General features: G+C 44.4%; 1 protein-coding gene across 1 annotated transcript in view; it reads right to left on the minus strand.

Moving 5' to 3' along the window:
* RHOH (ras homolog family member H) overlaps window positions 1-10,691 on the minus strand; it is a 15,060-nt gene extending 4,369 nt beyond the window's left edge. The window contains exon 1 of the mRNA XM_015418299.1: window positions 10,634-10,691. The gene's annotated coding sequence lies outside the window, so the exon portion shown is untranslated. The remainder of the gene's footprint in view (window positions 1-10,633) is intronic.
* Between the last annotated feature and the right edge of the window lie 4,102 nt (window positions 10,692-14,793).

The following is a 14,793-nucleotide window of genomic DNA, read 5'->3' on the forward strand; positions in this document are numbered from 1 at the left end:
GCGGGTGAAAGAGCTGAAACCGCGGGAATCTGCCGGCTTCGGAGCGGGAAGCGGGTTTGCCTATATAGACAGGAACCTTTACTGCGGGAGAGATCAGCTGCGAGTCCCACACTAAACGTCCGTGTGACCAGACCCTCAGTGTGCCAAGCCAGATGCTCTGCCACTGAGCCATAGCACACCTCCTGTCTCCACAATAGTCTTGTCTCTTTTTCTGACAGTCCTCTCAAGAGAGGGGTCAGAGAATGTAAGGGCCTTTGTCGCAGGCGAGTATAGCAATGCAACAGATCAGAGCGGTGCTCTGAGGGACAAACTAGGATTCCTTCCAAATAACCCTTGTGATCCATTTTAGCAGCCGGTTGTTAGCATATTTAAAGATCCTGCCACAAAAAAGCTGGGAGAAAGAAGCGGGGCAGTTTGAAATGGCCAGACTGCTACAGACACAGCTCATTAACAGATTTAAATACGCTGTATGAAACCTCCATCTCAGTATCGCTTTACTTGGAATTAAGCCAACAACAACTGGTTTAGAATGGCAACATGAAAGGATTCCAGATGAAGCTACACCCCTGATTCCACCACAAGGGATGCAGCAGCATTTTGCTGCTGGACTTTTGCCTTTCAAAGCACTGTGGGCACGATCCTGCTGGGGACCATGACACAGCTGGGTGAGGGGCTCCTGTCTTCTCCCCGGCAACATTTTAAAGTGCTAAAAAAAGCCATGCATAGTGTAAACTAAGTGTACCGAAGTGTCGTGATAGCTCAGCAGCAAAGTGCTGTGGTGAAATCTTACCCGTCTGCCCGGAAGTGTGTTTCCCCGAGGCATGTAAAAAGTAAAAGCTCACAACGCAATATCCTTATTCACTGTGAATATTTGCCTCAGCTTGTGTGTATTTTAAAATAGACTTTGTTCTTGTTCCGTTACACAGAAACCACCCCAAGTTTGACAGTTTTACCTCAGTGATCATTCAGGGCGTGGGTGGATTACACTCAGGCCAAGATCCCAGTTCTTTTTAATTTCCTGCTGTGAACCCCAATACAGTGGGGCAGATGGGAAACTGACACTGTGACAGGGGGGGGAAATCCTGGGTGGCGTGGCAATTAGCTTCCTAGAATATTTGTCACAGCCTGTATTTCATAGGCTTATGTTTCCAGCAGCAAATTTCAGATGCCTTTTATTTGACCGAGGATAAGAGAGTCAAAAGACGGGGCAGCCAGCAAGCGGGGAGTTAAAATAATTGAGATGAGGGATGTACGTCACAGATGGCTCCCAGAGAAACAGGAGATAATAACCATGAGAGAGTCAGAGAAGGAAGAAAGTGTGGGAGAGGAGAGAATTAGTGCAAAATGATTAGTGGCTCGCCGTCTCCATGTTCGGTCAGCCATTCTAGAGAAAACGTCCGCAAAAGAGAGATTATACAGCAAAGATGAAAGAAAGGATAGGGATGAAAAAGAGAAAAACGTTGCCCTTTGAGACAACTAGACTGCAGATTTAAAATCTCATTTATTAACATACTTATATCCCACCTCTCCTCATGGATTCAGGGGGCTTACGAATTCAGATTTAAAATATACAATACAATCCCGAAATGCCCCCTCAAATGTTTTTGCAAAGTTGTTGCTAAAATGCTTGCCATTAAAAACCCTTCCCCCCCCCCCCGGCCTTGTAGCACCACCTAAATATCTCTAGAGACTGTGCCCCGATCACCTCATGAGGGAGCCTGTTCTATAGCACAGACACTGTGACGGAAAATGCACGAACTCTGGTCAGCGATGCCAGGCAGACAACACTGAACAGGAGAACAAAGGCCAGGTGTTCCCACAATCAGCACTGACCAGCATACCTCAAACTAGTTTATCCAGTGTCCTCTCAAAACCCTAGAATAAAGAGAGCCATAAACCATCCGTTCACATTTCAAAGTGTGGCATTTCCCACACAAAGCATAAAGGACAACCTGGCCAAGATTATGAGCCTATTTAAGTCTCGTTGATACGAGAGTTAAGAATGAGGTTTTAACTCTCTTCCAATGAAATTTGGATTTACCAAAGCTTGACCCAAATGCAGGGGATTTATAGATGATTTATAAGTATGGGAGTATAAGGGGAGACCATGAAGGCTACCATGTGGCTCACTAAGACTAAGCTTGAGTGGACATCACATTCTGAGGAACTGGTATTGTAATTGTCATGAGGAAACCACTGCTGCTCTCACAGGAATCGGGGTGTTCACACTTGACCACATATAAGGAGGCAGAACTTCATACAAACAACAGTCACCATGAACCTGGCCAGCTATGAGTCTGTCAGGAGCCTTGACCACTTCCATGATACTTGTATAGCATTAAAGCATATTGGAACTGATGCCTAGATAATTTTAAGGTTGCTGCTAAAATCATGTATTTTTTATTTTATTTCAACTGAATGGCTAATTTTTTTTTACTTTAATGGGTGTGCTAATCTCGCAAAAGACACTATCCATTACCACCACAGGATGTGTCTCTGTGTGTTGTCTTTTACAAACATACATTTATACAAATGTACAAGACCTTCACTGCCGACCTCGTGTATCTGATGAAACAGGCTGTTGCCTTTGAAAACTAGTGCCACAGTAATTTGCCACAAGAACTGTTTCTGAATTTTTAGCAGCTCGTGCAATCAATTCAGGTGTCGAATTTATATCTTTGTATTCATCGACTTATGAAAATGGCAACAAAAATTAAAGCACGCAGAAGCATGATTGTAGTTTCATTCTACCTACATAACAATGTTCCCTCTAATTTTGTTTCCCTACTGAGCGGAGCAGTTCACACCCTGAGCAGAGTATACTGCTGTAATCTTAAAATGGATAAACACAAAAAACACCGTGTTGAAATAATAAACACAATATTCACATGTACTTATAGCTAAATATATTTGCTTTTTATACACAATATCAACTCTAGTGTATTGTAAACACTTTCAAACTACAACATCACATTTCAAACACTTTCAAACTAAGTTATATAACATGAAGAGTCCAACTGTCTTCTTCCTGATGGAGGATAAATACCAATGTACAGCAACCTATTGTACATTTCCTAGGTGATGATCCATCAGGTAAAGCTAGCAGGCAGCTTGTATTTCTCACTGTGATGATTCAGCTGAGCAAGCAAGCCTAGTAGATGTATTTTCCCATGAGGTGATTCAGTTAGCAAGCAGGCCTAGCAACACGCCTCCCAGCGTGTTGTGTATAAAAAGCAAATATATTTAGCTATAAGTGCATGTGAATATTGTGTTTATTATTTAAACACGGTGTTTTCTGTGTTTATCTAACTTAGCTGTGTTCCCTGTGTGCTTGTTGGTAATCTTAAAATGGCCAATGGGCAGTGCAAGACCTTCGGTGGCTCCAGACTGCTGCTGAGCAGGGCTTCCTGTGTTAATGAGCGGTCGCTCAAGCGCACAGCTTAGAGGGAACACTGCAGCATAGAAATTAAAGGCATTGTAGTCTCCGTAGAAGTTTACACATGTGGCCTAGAAAAGGGTAAGGATAAATCTATAATAAATTAATTAATACCCTGCCCTACCCCCCAAAATGGGCTCAGGGCGGCTTACCCATAAAACCTTGAAACAATAAAACAGTAGATGGTAGCAACAGATGATGACAAAAACCCATGCCTCACGTCAGGCAGGAATAGTTAGCCCAAAAACCTCCAGTGCCCAAGTAGTATCCAGAACAGTAAGGGCCCTGGAAAAGGGGCCATGGACAGGGGAGGCCAGAATGACTGAACAGCTAACCTGTTCTCGTTTTCACACGTTAGACCATTTTCACGTGTTGGACAATGTCCGTAAAAGTCTCTGAGGGCCAAATTACACACAATGTTTTTCACCTGGTCGCCACATGGACTCCTAGCTGTGAGTTCCCCATGGCAACTTATTCAGAAGTGTGTTGCAGGGGTCCAATTCTGGTCAGGATCACGGCTATAACAGAGCTCCTACATAGAGCTCCCATGGAAAACTGCAAGTCCTCACAGTGACCACGTGGAACACGTAATGTGTATATGGACCGAGACAGCAAGAGGCAGCGGTATGAGAGACTCCTGCATCTACACTACCTACATCTACTTTGCAGCCCTACATTATATTGATATAACATTAGAGCAACCTGTGAATTCCCAGCTTTCGCAGACCTGGATTCAAATTGCCACTGTGCTGTGAAGCTCTCTGAATGACCTCCGGCCACTTTCTCTCTCTCAGCTCAGCACATGTCACAATAAAAGCTGCTAGGAGGAAGAATGGAATAAAAATGTGCTAGATAGATCTACTCTACAACAGTAGTCCCCAATGCGGAGGCCCGTAGGTGCCACAGCACCCCCACAGTGTGTTCCCTGGTGCCCACTCCTCCTTGGGTCTTGTGCATAAAATCCTAAAGGTCTTGTATGGAAGAGGGGGAAAAAACAAGGATCTTCGTCCTACTCCTACCAACTGAGTGACTAGCAAAATGGTGAGTTCATCCTGGGCTGCCACGTAACCCTCCCCTTGGCCAGACAGAGACTTTCTTACGTCTTATAGATTGGCAATCTCTCCCTATGGTCATGCAGGGAACAAATTTTCTTCTTTGTTTGGAAACTGAAATGAGAAATACTCGGGGGTCATTTGGGGGGGGATGCGGGGGGATGCCATCTCCCCGGGTGAGGTGCGGGAGGGCGGGGCCTGGAGCTCCCTGCTGGTGCCCGCTGGAGGTCGCCGCCGGCTGTGGGGAGGACACACTTCCGGTGATGTCAGGGGGTGTGGCATATGCTAATGAGTTATGCTAATGAGTCCCCCTAGCTCTTTTTCTACGAAATGACCCCAATTATATTTCTTTTAGTAACAGATGGTGAACAGATGGACGAAATTCTCCGGAGTCGGTGTTCCGTTTCGTATATACTTCTTCCAACATCAACATTCATAAAGATGTGTCCTCACAGAGTCACAGACATTCCAAATGGATTCACCGTTTTCCCAACGCATTTGTAGTGCCCCCAATTTGCACTATGGTCTGACATACATTAGGAATGAACACTACAAATGCGTTGGGAAAACGGAGAATCCATTTGGAATGTCTGTGACTCTGTGAGGACACATCTTTACGAATGTTGATGTTGGAAGAAGTATATACGAAACGGAACACCGACTCCGGAGAATTTCGTCCATCTGTTCACCATCTGTTACTAAAAGAAATATAATTGTATTCACTTATGATATCTACTTTAAAAATCATTATTATTGCTTGCACAATTGCAGTATTTCTTGTTACCTTGGGTTTATTCATACTGCAACCCCTTACCTGTTTTACGTTTATGGGAACTGAAATGAAGCACCACTTCCCCAAAGCTAAGACCTGATACCCGTTTTCCTCCATTGTCTTGAAGTAAAGAGTTAGCTGCAAGGAGCACCCGTTTGGAAGCGGCTGCCACCACCGTGGAAGTACACATGATTTGGAGCCTCCCACCATTTTGTGATTGGCCCCAGTGATCATGGCAGCCACTTTGTGCTGCGGTTGTTTCGTGATGGTGCCTTTTTTCAAAACTTCAAAGAGGGCCTACAGACTTAATGAGTCTGGGAACTCCATCTCTATTAGAACAAATTCTCCAGGTATCTGTCGGAGGCAACACCAAGGATATTGATACAAAAATCAACATGAAGAGCAGAAACAGCCTTATCATGAGTCAGATTACTGGTCTACTTTAACTGGCAGAAGATCTTCATCATCTCTTACTGGGCTGCTTCTAAGTCTTGATACCAGTGAAAACCCTTTAACTGGGGATAACAAAAACAGAATCTGAAGTTTGTCGTAGGTGGAGCATCATTTTGATACGTTTGGTCCAAAATACAGTTTCCCCCCCCAAACAGCTGAAACGTACAATCCAAGATGTACACCCCACAATTCCCTGCAAGGTTGCCGAGGAGTATGTTCAGAGTGCGTATAGCCACAAACAAGAGTTGCATCCAATTCCCTTTCTATGTTTTACAAAGGCATATGTTTTTTTGGGGGGGGGGGACTCTTGCATTATATGCCACATCACTGATGCTCCTAACACTATTGCTACTACAAGCAACTGCATGAGATGTTTGGGCATAATCCGGACTACTGCATCACCCAAACAATAAACCGCTCAAGCTTCTCTCTGCTGAGATGCATGAACATACTAGCAAATCTGGGTACAGTTTGTTTTTACTCATGCAAGGAAACAGCTACAGCATGTACGGTGCAGGCTGTTTCCAAATGCAGAACTATCTGGACGGTGGCACTTGAAATATTAAACTACTTTTTTTGCCATCAAGTCAGAGCTGATTTATGGCAACCCCGTAGAGTGCTCATAGCAAGAGAGGTTTAGAGGTGGTTTACCATTGCCTGCCTTTGCGTCATGATCCTCGTATTACTTGGCAGTCTCCCATCCAAATACTAGCCAGGGCCGGCCCTGCTCAGCTTCTGAGATCTGACGAGACTGGGCTATCCAGGTGAAAAGTACTGAGACTAACGTAGTAAAATCAGCTCTCATACTTTATTGCTCAGGAACAAGACAAAATACCCTGGCTCACAAGCCAGTTTATATACCCTAAAAACCCCACACCCAAAACACACCCCACACAAGTCATTGGCTATTTATAGTGGCCGAGAGTTCCATAGACTCTCGGCCAGGAGCCTAGTCCTCTGATTAGAGCAGGCTAGGATCCACTGAGGCCATTGTTCTTAGGAGCAAAGCTCGGCCGTTCTGCCTGACTGCGTGGCGACCCTGTCTCGCACGCGGTCAGGGATGAATACATTAGACCAGGTAAGGATTAAACTCCTTAGAAGATAACAAATAGTTTTGTACCCACTGACTAACTTGTTGTAAGCAACAGTTAAAGCAATTTTGAAGGGGAGGAAGTGCCCTGAATACAGGATAGATTGGCAGGTCACAGTTTCCAATGAAATTAATGTTAGGGTCCTTGTTTGATAGATTTGCAAAATTATCAGGGGAAAACCCAGCCACATCTCTAGCTGAAGACCGGAAGGAATATAGTCTGTAATGTGACTGATTGCACCATTGCTTCAACAAAGGCAAACACTTGGGTACTAGAATCCCTGGCTTTCTGTGTGCACGCAAAAGCTTATACCCAGAATTAAGTTTTGTTGGTCTTAAGGGTGCCATGCCTGTCATTAGAGGTTTATTTGTCTGGTGCTTTATTTTTTTCTTCTATATATCAGGCTGTACATTTTGATGCATTGGTTCAGAATAAATACATTCATGGATCTATAAAAAATGTTTGCAGCAATCTGGGTTTTCTAAAAGGATCCAGTGCCTTTTGAGCTCAAATGTCATTTTGATTTCAACAAGCTATAAATATTTTGCATGATGGAAATAGGGTGGCTGCAAAGTCCTTTTTGTTGCCGTTGCATTGATTTCTCTATTTATTCTATAGTTGATTTGGCATGGTGCAAATAACAGAAATGTGTGTGGCATTGATCAACCTGGCATAGGCAGCAATACAATCTCTTAAATGGAACTAATTTAGCCATCAATGGTGTCCACACCAACAACAAGGATTTGTCCGCATCTGCCTGTTATATAATAAACACAGAAGTCAATGTAGTAAAAACAAAAAACAAAAAAAAATATTTGGGGGAACTGTATCTGGTTCAACCCTGGGTAAGAGGGGTGAATTTCAATGTCCGCACTTTGCTAAATTTGCCTTCATATTTTACATGGGACACCATATTCTTTGCTCTCTCCCCCTAACATCCACTATGAAACTGAGTGTGCATTTATTCTTAGTTTCCCCCACACACACACACATTGGTTTTCATGGATAAAACATTTTCATAGCTCACCTTTATTTTATCTCTACCCCTCATCCAGGCCCACCAAGCTATTAACATCAGGGACCAAAATATTTTTGGTGAGGACGATAACGGCCTGCACATTGGAGGAAGCACACTGAAGCCATTCTGTATCTCCTTGACTGTCCAAGTCCTCTCCCATCCACCTCCCATCCCATTTCCAAAAGACATTTTTTAAATCTCTGTCATTGTGTGGGAAGGAGTATTGAAAGCGGAAGATATCCTGGTCAGCTCTGTCAGTGCAGTTCCTTTTGCACGGAACTATGTTGTTCACTATTCAATATCTTATACAGCACACGATCGGCCTTAGATTATTGGGAGGACCACATTCCCAGATGTGCCTGCCTGATAACTGCATAGGCCTTCACTCTGTATGCCTCTGGCACTAGAGGTGAGATGGATGACTGCTGGGAGGGGACTTCCATTGGTAGCATCTCAGTCGTGGAATGCTATCATCACAGCATCTTGCCTGAAGCCCAGTTTGATACATTTTTTTGGCCCCAGGCAAAAACTGTTCTGTTTGTCCAAGTTAAGTGTTTGAATTTTGGAGTTGCCTTTTGATGGTTTTACTGCCGCTTTGCAAAAAACAATTATAATAATTTAATTCTGCTTTTATTATGGTTCTATCTTGTGACGGGCTGAGGGGAGCCACACAGCCTCCCATGGTTTTGAGGGAACCAGGTTTATTTTAAACTAAGAACCTTCCCCTCCGATACCAGATGTTCTAAACGTAGTGAGTGTCTTAGCTTTGGGTTCGCTGTTGTGAGGTAAGTTTTGTGGTGCAGAAGTAGAATATGGAGGTCACTGAGGCAGGAATTATATATTAACAACAAAGGAACAGATCCACAGCCCAGGTCTCCAGACAGACAAAAGAGAAACCTGGCTGAGGCACACCAATTAGAGAGGAGTTTCAATTTTCTTTAATACTCTTTTTTTTTGGGGGGGGGGGAAGTGCCGGAACTCTCAAGGGGGAAATGTTTTCAATCTGTATACTAAAAACCCATGAACTTTTAAACATTTTAAAAATAATTTTGTTGAAGAGGTTCTGGAACTCCATTCTGGTATGTTCCCCCAGAAAAAAAAGCCCTGCTTTCAAGCATAAACAAGCTTTTACCAGTTCGCCAGCGGGAGGGCGGGGTAGAAATCTAATAAATCAAATCAAATCTAACACAGAGACAGGATTCCACCCACACCAGCCTGCCCTCTCCCAAGAGTCAGACTAAATGGCACGAGGTCTGCTCATTGCCTGAGACAGGCCTAACAACTGCATACTCTATTCTGTGTCAGAAGAGCCACTCTGCCACACTGCCAAGCAGAGCCACCCTTCACTCTGTCTGCTCTTCTCCAACGTTCCACCACCCTCTTCTCAAAGGTGATTGGATGCTGGAGCGGCACTCCCATAGGCTCAAGTGAGTGGCTGCTTTCCCCTTCAGGGGCAGGACAGCCTTCTGTCCAGTCACATATCTTTTGTTCAGTATTTAATGCTGTGAGCCATCTCAGGCATTTTTACAGAAGAAACAAGAAAGACACAAGACTTTGCTGTAAATGTGTTGAACATTCTGTAGTGTTGACAGTGACTGGGCAGAGCTAATTAAATGTCCACCCTGACCTGGATGGTCCAGACTAGCACACTCTCATCAGACCTTGGAAGCTAAGCAGGGTTCGTATCTGGATGGGAGACCAACAAGGAAGTCCTGGGGTTGCTTGCTACGCAGAGGCAGGCACTGGCAAACCACCTCTGAATGTCTCTTGCGAAAAACCCTACAGGGTTGCCATAAGTCGGCTGCGACTTAACGACACATTCAACCACCAATTAAACTTCTTGCTTTTCATCCAGAGATCCATGGGCGCTTTGAGACACTTCAGGAGCACTCAAAGGGGCAGGCTTAACCACTTTTTCTTTGTGAGAGGAAAGCTTTGCACGTGCAAATGGATGGACAGAGAGAGCGGGCAAAGTAAATTTCACTGGTCCCTCATTCTGACGGTGCTTCTTTTAACACCACCTGAACGCTGTGTAGCCAGAGAGCCCATAAGAACATAATGTTGGATCAGGCCAAAGGCCCATCCAGTCCAACACTCTGGGTCACACAGTGGCCAGAAATACCAGGTGCCATCAGGAGGTCCACCAGTGGGGCCCGTAACATTTGTGTAACAATAACATTTCTGGTGAATTCTAATGTTGTCTTCAAACTAAACAGGAATAATTTATCTCCAAGGTCCAAGCATGAAGCAGAGGGATAAATGAAGACCATTTGCTGGAACTGAGGGAGGGGGCAGTGCATCTGGGCTGCAAGCCCATTACTATGATATGATCTAGTGACAGTATTTCAGAAACAAAATAGATTTTTAAAAAATGTTTAATGAGATAATGTTTCCGTTGAAGAGGGGCCCATGTTTCAAGTTTGTACTGGGCCTTTTTTTATTTAATACACCTCAAGACCAAACAAATAGCCGTTTTCATCTCTTTTCGGCAGCAAAAGCAGCCAAGAGTCTAGCTGTATCATAAGCAGTAACAAATCATGAGTTCCCATAGGCATAAACATACTTTATCAGTTATACGTTTGTTGTGCTTTAATTCGCGCTCCGTATGGCTTTAGCTTGCATAGCATGTTTGATCTGATGCATTTGTCCCAATGAGGGTTACTTGCAGGTAATTGTGCATAAAGACGCAGCGTTAATAAATTAACCTGTTTCAAATGATTGCAGTGGTACTGAACAATTACCCATGAATACAAGAAAGCTAAAGTCAATCACCTTTCTTGGACAAATATCGTTTACTGAAATTTTCCTTACCTTTCTCTTCCAGAACAATCTTTTTGAGTACATGTCCATGTTCAAGATTGCTTTTGTGAATAAGAATTCCCTACATGCTGGAAGAAAATGAAAAAATATTATTACATTTTGCTTTATTAGGGGCACTTTATGAAAGCAGGGATTTCTGGCTTGCAGTAAGTAGATGGTGAGAATAGATTCAGGTGGGTAGCCGTGTTGGTCTGAGGCAAAAGAACAAAGTTTGAGACTCAGAATTAAACTTTGCTGGTCTTAAAGGTGCCGCTGTACTCAAGCTTTGTTCAAATGATAAGAAGCCATCCTTGATCGCAATCATCTTGTTCCCCTTGTGTCTACTGATTGAGACTGCATCCACACAGTGACAATAATCTGTTGCCTTCCTTGTCACTGAGAACGCAGAGATATTCGCACAGCCAACAGAGAGCACCCACATGATCAATTCAGCAATTAATTCCCACCCTGCTCCACCTTTCCTCCAGCTTCCCTACCCCATTCCTTTCCAGGCAGTCTGCACAAAAACTGCCCACACCTTTGTCCTTATATCTCTGTAACAAAAAAGCAATAGTGTCTTCCTCTTTAAATGAAAAAAAATGAAAGCTGGGAATTCAAAAGACCTAGCAGAACATGGCAATAAATTGTAAAGTTACTGTATCCTAGGACAACAGAAATTACCAATTAAAAAAAACTTTAAAAAGCTCTCCAGTGATATGGTTGAAAAAATGGCAGCTGCAAGGACCTGACAGAAGGAAAATGGTGTCAGCGTGGATGGGGACCTTCAAAAACACACACCTGTCCATCCAGATGGTGTGCAAATGCATTAAGAGTAGGGTTACCAGATGCCGTCTTTTTAGAGGACATGTCCTTTCTCTCTCTCTTTTTCTGTGTGTGTGTGTGTATGCGCGCACACGCCCTTGTTTGGGCTCTTGAAAAAAACTGATGAAAATGTCCTCTTTTGGGGTTGGAAGGTTAGGAATATTCCTAGTTAGTAGCAATTATCACAGCTTTAATGGTAGGGGTATTTAAAATCAGATTCGTCATAGCGATCACTGGTTTGAAGTAGTCATTCGGGAAATATGTCCTCTTTTTTGCTTTTCAAAATATGGTAACCCTAATTTGGAGTGTATTCATTCTTTCAAAAACAAAAAAAAGATCATAGGAGAACAGGTTTGGGAAAGATCAGAGGGGGATAATGGATTATTAGAAGATGACATAATCTGGATTCTCCCCCCCCCCACCACCACCACCACCAAGTACTCCAGTTTGTAATCAAGGACAGTGCAATATGTCCATCTGGAAGCAGCGTCAGACTGCCAGGTTTTTCTCTGGTGCTTCTCATGTGCCTTTAAAAATTGCCCCACAGAGAGAAATTTAACCAATAAAAGCTTTTCCTAGAAAGGTCAGTGGTGCAAAAAAGTTCATCTGCTAAATTTCTGCTTGTTGAGATGGGTTTAAAGATGCAGAAGCAGGGCCAGTCAAAATGCAGCAGCCCTACAACGTGTGTTTTGAAAATAGGAAATAGGCCACAAATGCCCACTATTACAATATGTGAATTGATCAGGTACAACTCAAAGATGTGTGAACAACAGAGAAGATCCCAGGAGCTGTGCCACGTGTAAACCTCAGATTGACCATTTCTAGATTACAAAGATGTGCATCCGAAGCCACTTTCTGTCCACTGGTGCCTACACCTAAATGTCAGTGGCATGTGCAATAGTAAAGAAACATAATTTACAATGAGATTATGACTTCCAGCAACTAGATACAGCGTCTCAGGGACAAGCCACATGAAAACCACTGATGCATATATACTCTAGAGGGGTTCATGTACAACTTGCAGCATACTTAGCCTCTTGCATCGTATTCACAGGCTGAGATCTCTGCAGTAGAGAAAGATCTGCACTGCAGGACTTTCATAACTCCTGCTCGGGAGAAGGAACAGCCACAGGACCTTCATAGGAAGGAAGGAAGTACCCTATAATGACACCAACTCCATTCACGTGGCTTTGGGCTGTTATGGCTACCATGTAGATGGATGTAGGGTTGGTATGGTGGCCACACAGTTCAAAGCCGCGTGGGGTGATCAGGTATGGATTTCCCAAAGGTCAGTACTATTTTGAAGGTGGTGGTGGGAAGTGCCGTCAAGCCTCATCTGACTTAGGGCGTCCCCATAGGGGTTTCCAAGGCAAGAGATGTTCAGAGGTGGTTTGCCATCGCCTGCCTCCGTGTCACACCCCTGGTATTCCTTGGAGATCCTCTCATCTAAATAGTAGCCAGGGCCAACCCTGCTTAGCTTCCAAGATCTGACGAGATCAGGCCAGCCAGGGCTATCCAGGTCATTTCCCCAAAGGTCAGTATGGTTTTGAAGATACTTCAAAGATTTTCTAACCTGTGGAACCTACATTTGAAGTTATCTTCTAAATGGTACTGGCCTTCGGGACCCACACATGTGGTACAGCTGCACAATATGCAGGCCAAGCTTATCTATTATTAAACTAGGGCCGCAAGACCAATGCTCCCTCTAAGCTGTGGAGTCCTGTGAGCAAAAATTCTACTTTGTGGGCGACTGGCATTGAAGTTGTGAGCGAGCGATTTGGCTGTTGCATAAATTAATTTGCTCTGGAGCCATCTTTCCCTGAGCTAAGACCAAAAAAAAGTGTGAGCCAGAGGCTATAAAACTGTGCGCTAGCTCACACTAACTCAGCTTAGAGGGAACACTGCACATGACATAATGTGGTGGAATGAGCTCCTGGAGGAGATCAGGGCCCTGCGGGACCTTCTACAGTTCCGCGGGGCCTATAAAACGGAGCTCTTCCACCAGGCTTTTGGGAGCCGCCGCCACCAATGAAGAATATCGGATGGTTGAATGGGAGAGGGCCCTGGAATCCGGAAACTGCCAACAGCCTAAAGAGCAACAAGCACCGCAAGGACAATCAAAATGAACACTGCAAGCGGACTGCGAGCTGAGAACTGTGAATAATGGCAGCTACCGTTTATGAACAACAACGACTACTAGCACTTTATTATGGTTTTAAAAGGTAAAGGTTCCCTTGCTCGAAAGCCAGTCGAATCTGACTCTAGGGTTGCGGTGCTCATCTCTGTTTCAAAGCCGAAGAGCCAACGCTGTCCGAAGACGTTTCCGTGGTCATGTGGCCGGCATGACTAAACACCAAGGCGCACGGAACGCTGTTCCCTTCCCACCGAAGTGGTACCTATTTATCTACTTGCAATTTCTTGCTTTCAAACTGCTAGGTTGGCAGGAGCTGGAACTAGAGATGGGAGCTCACTCCGTCATGCGGCACCCAGGTCTCCTGGAACTAGAGATGGGAGCTCACTCCATCATGCGGCACCCGTGTCTCGAACTGCTGAACTACCGACCTTCCATAGCCTGCAGTTCAGCGTCTTAACCACTTAAGAACATAAGAGACGCCAATGTTGGATCAGGCCAAAGGCCCATCCAGTCCAACACTCTGTGTCACACAGTGGCCAGAAATACCAGTGCCATCAGGAGGTCCAGCAGTGGGGCCAGGACATTAGAAGCCCTCCCACTGTTGACCCCCCCCCCAAGCACCAAGAAGACAGAGCATCACTTGCCCCAGAGCCTCTAGCTATACCTTGTGGCTAATAGCCACTGATGGACCTCTGCTCCATATGCTTATCTAATTCCCTTTTGAAGCCGTCCATGCTTGTAGCACCCACCACCGCAGCTTATGGTTTTAGAATGGTTTTAATCATAACTTCTGTCTTAATGTAATTATCTGTTTTTATGTAAGCCGCCCTGAACTGGCTTTGGCTGGGAGGGGCGGGATGGAAGTTCCAATAAATAAATAAATACACCCAACAGGGATCTGTGACCCACATGTGCGCATTGTGATGTATCCACACAGAGGTCCTGATCCATTGGTGTGCGAGCACAGCTACTGTGGCCGCGTGAGCACACTTCAGTAAAAGTAGCTAGAATCTTACCCATCAGTTGTTTGGCATGGAAGAAAGCATATGGAAGAACTCAATCCAGCTCTCCTCCTCTTCCCAAATGACTGATTGGTGGAATTGTAGATTTATAAATTAAAATAGGAGTTTAGCCTTTTAAAAAGGGTTACATGTGCACAGCCCCATCTGCTACAAAGGGCTAAGGAACTGCATGTGCCAGCTCAGGACACAGGTAG

The sequence above is a fragment of the Gekko japonicus genome, unplaced genomic scaffold, assembly GCF_001447785.1.
Source record: "Gekko japonicus isolate JY-2015 unplaced genomic scaffold, Gekko_japonicus_V1.1 scaffold55, whole genome shotgun sequence".
Lineage (NCBI taxonomy): Eukaryota > Metazoa > Chordata > Lepidosauria > Squamata > Gekkonidae > Gekko > Gekko japonicus.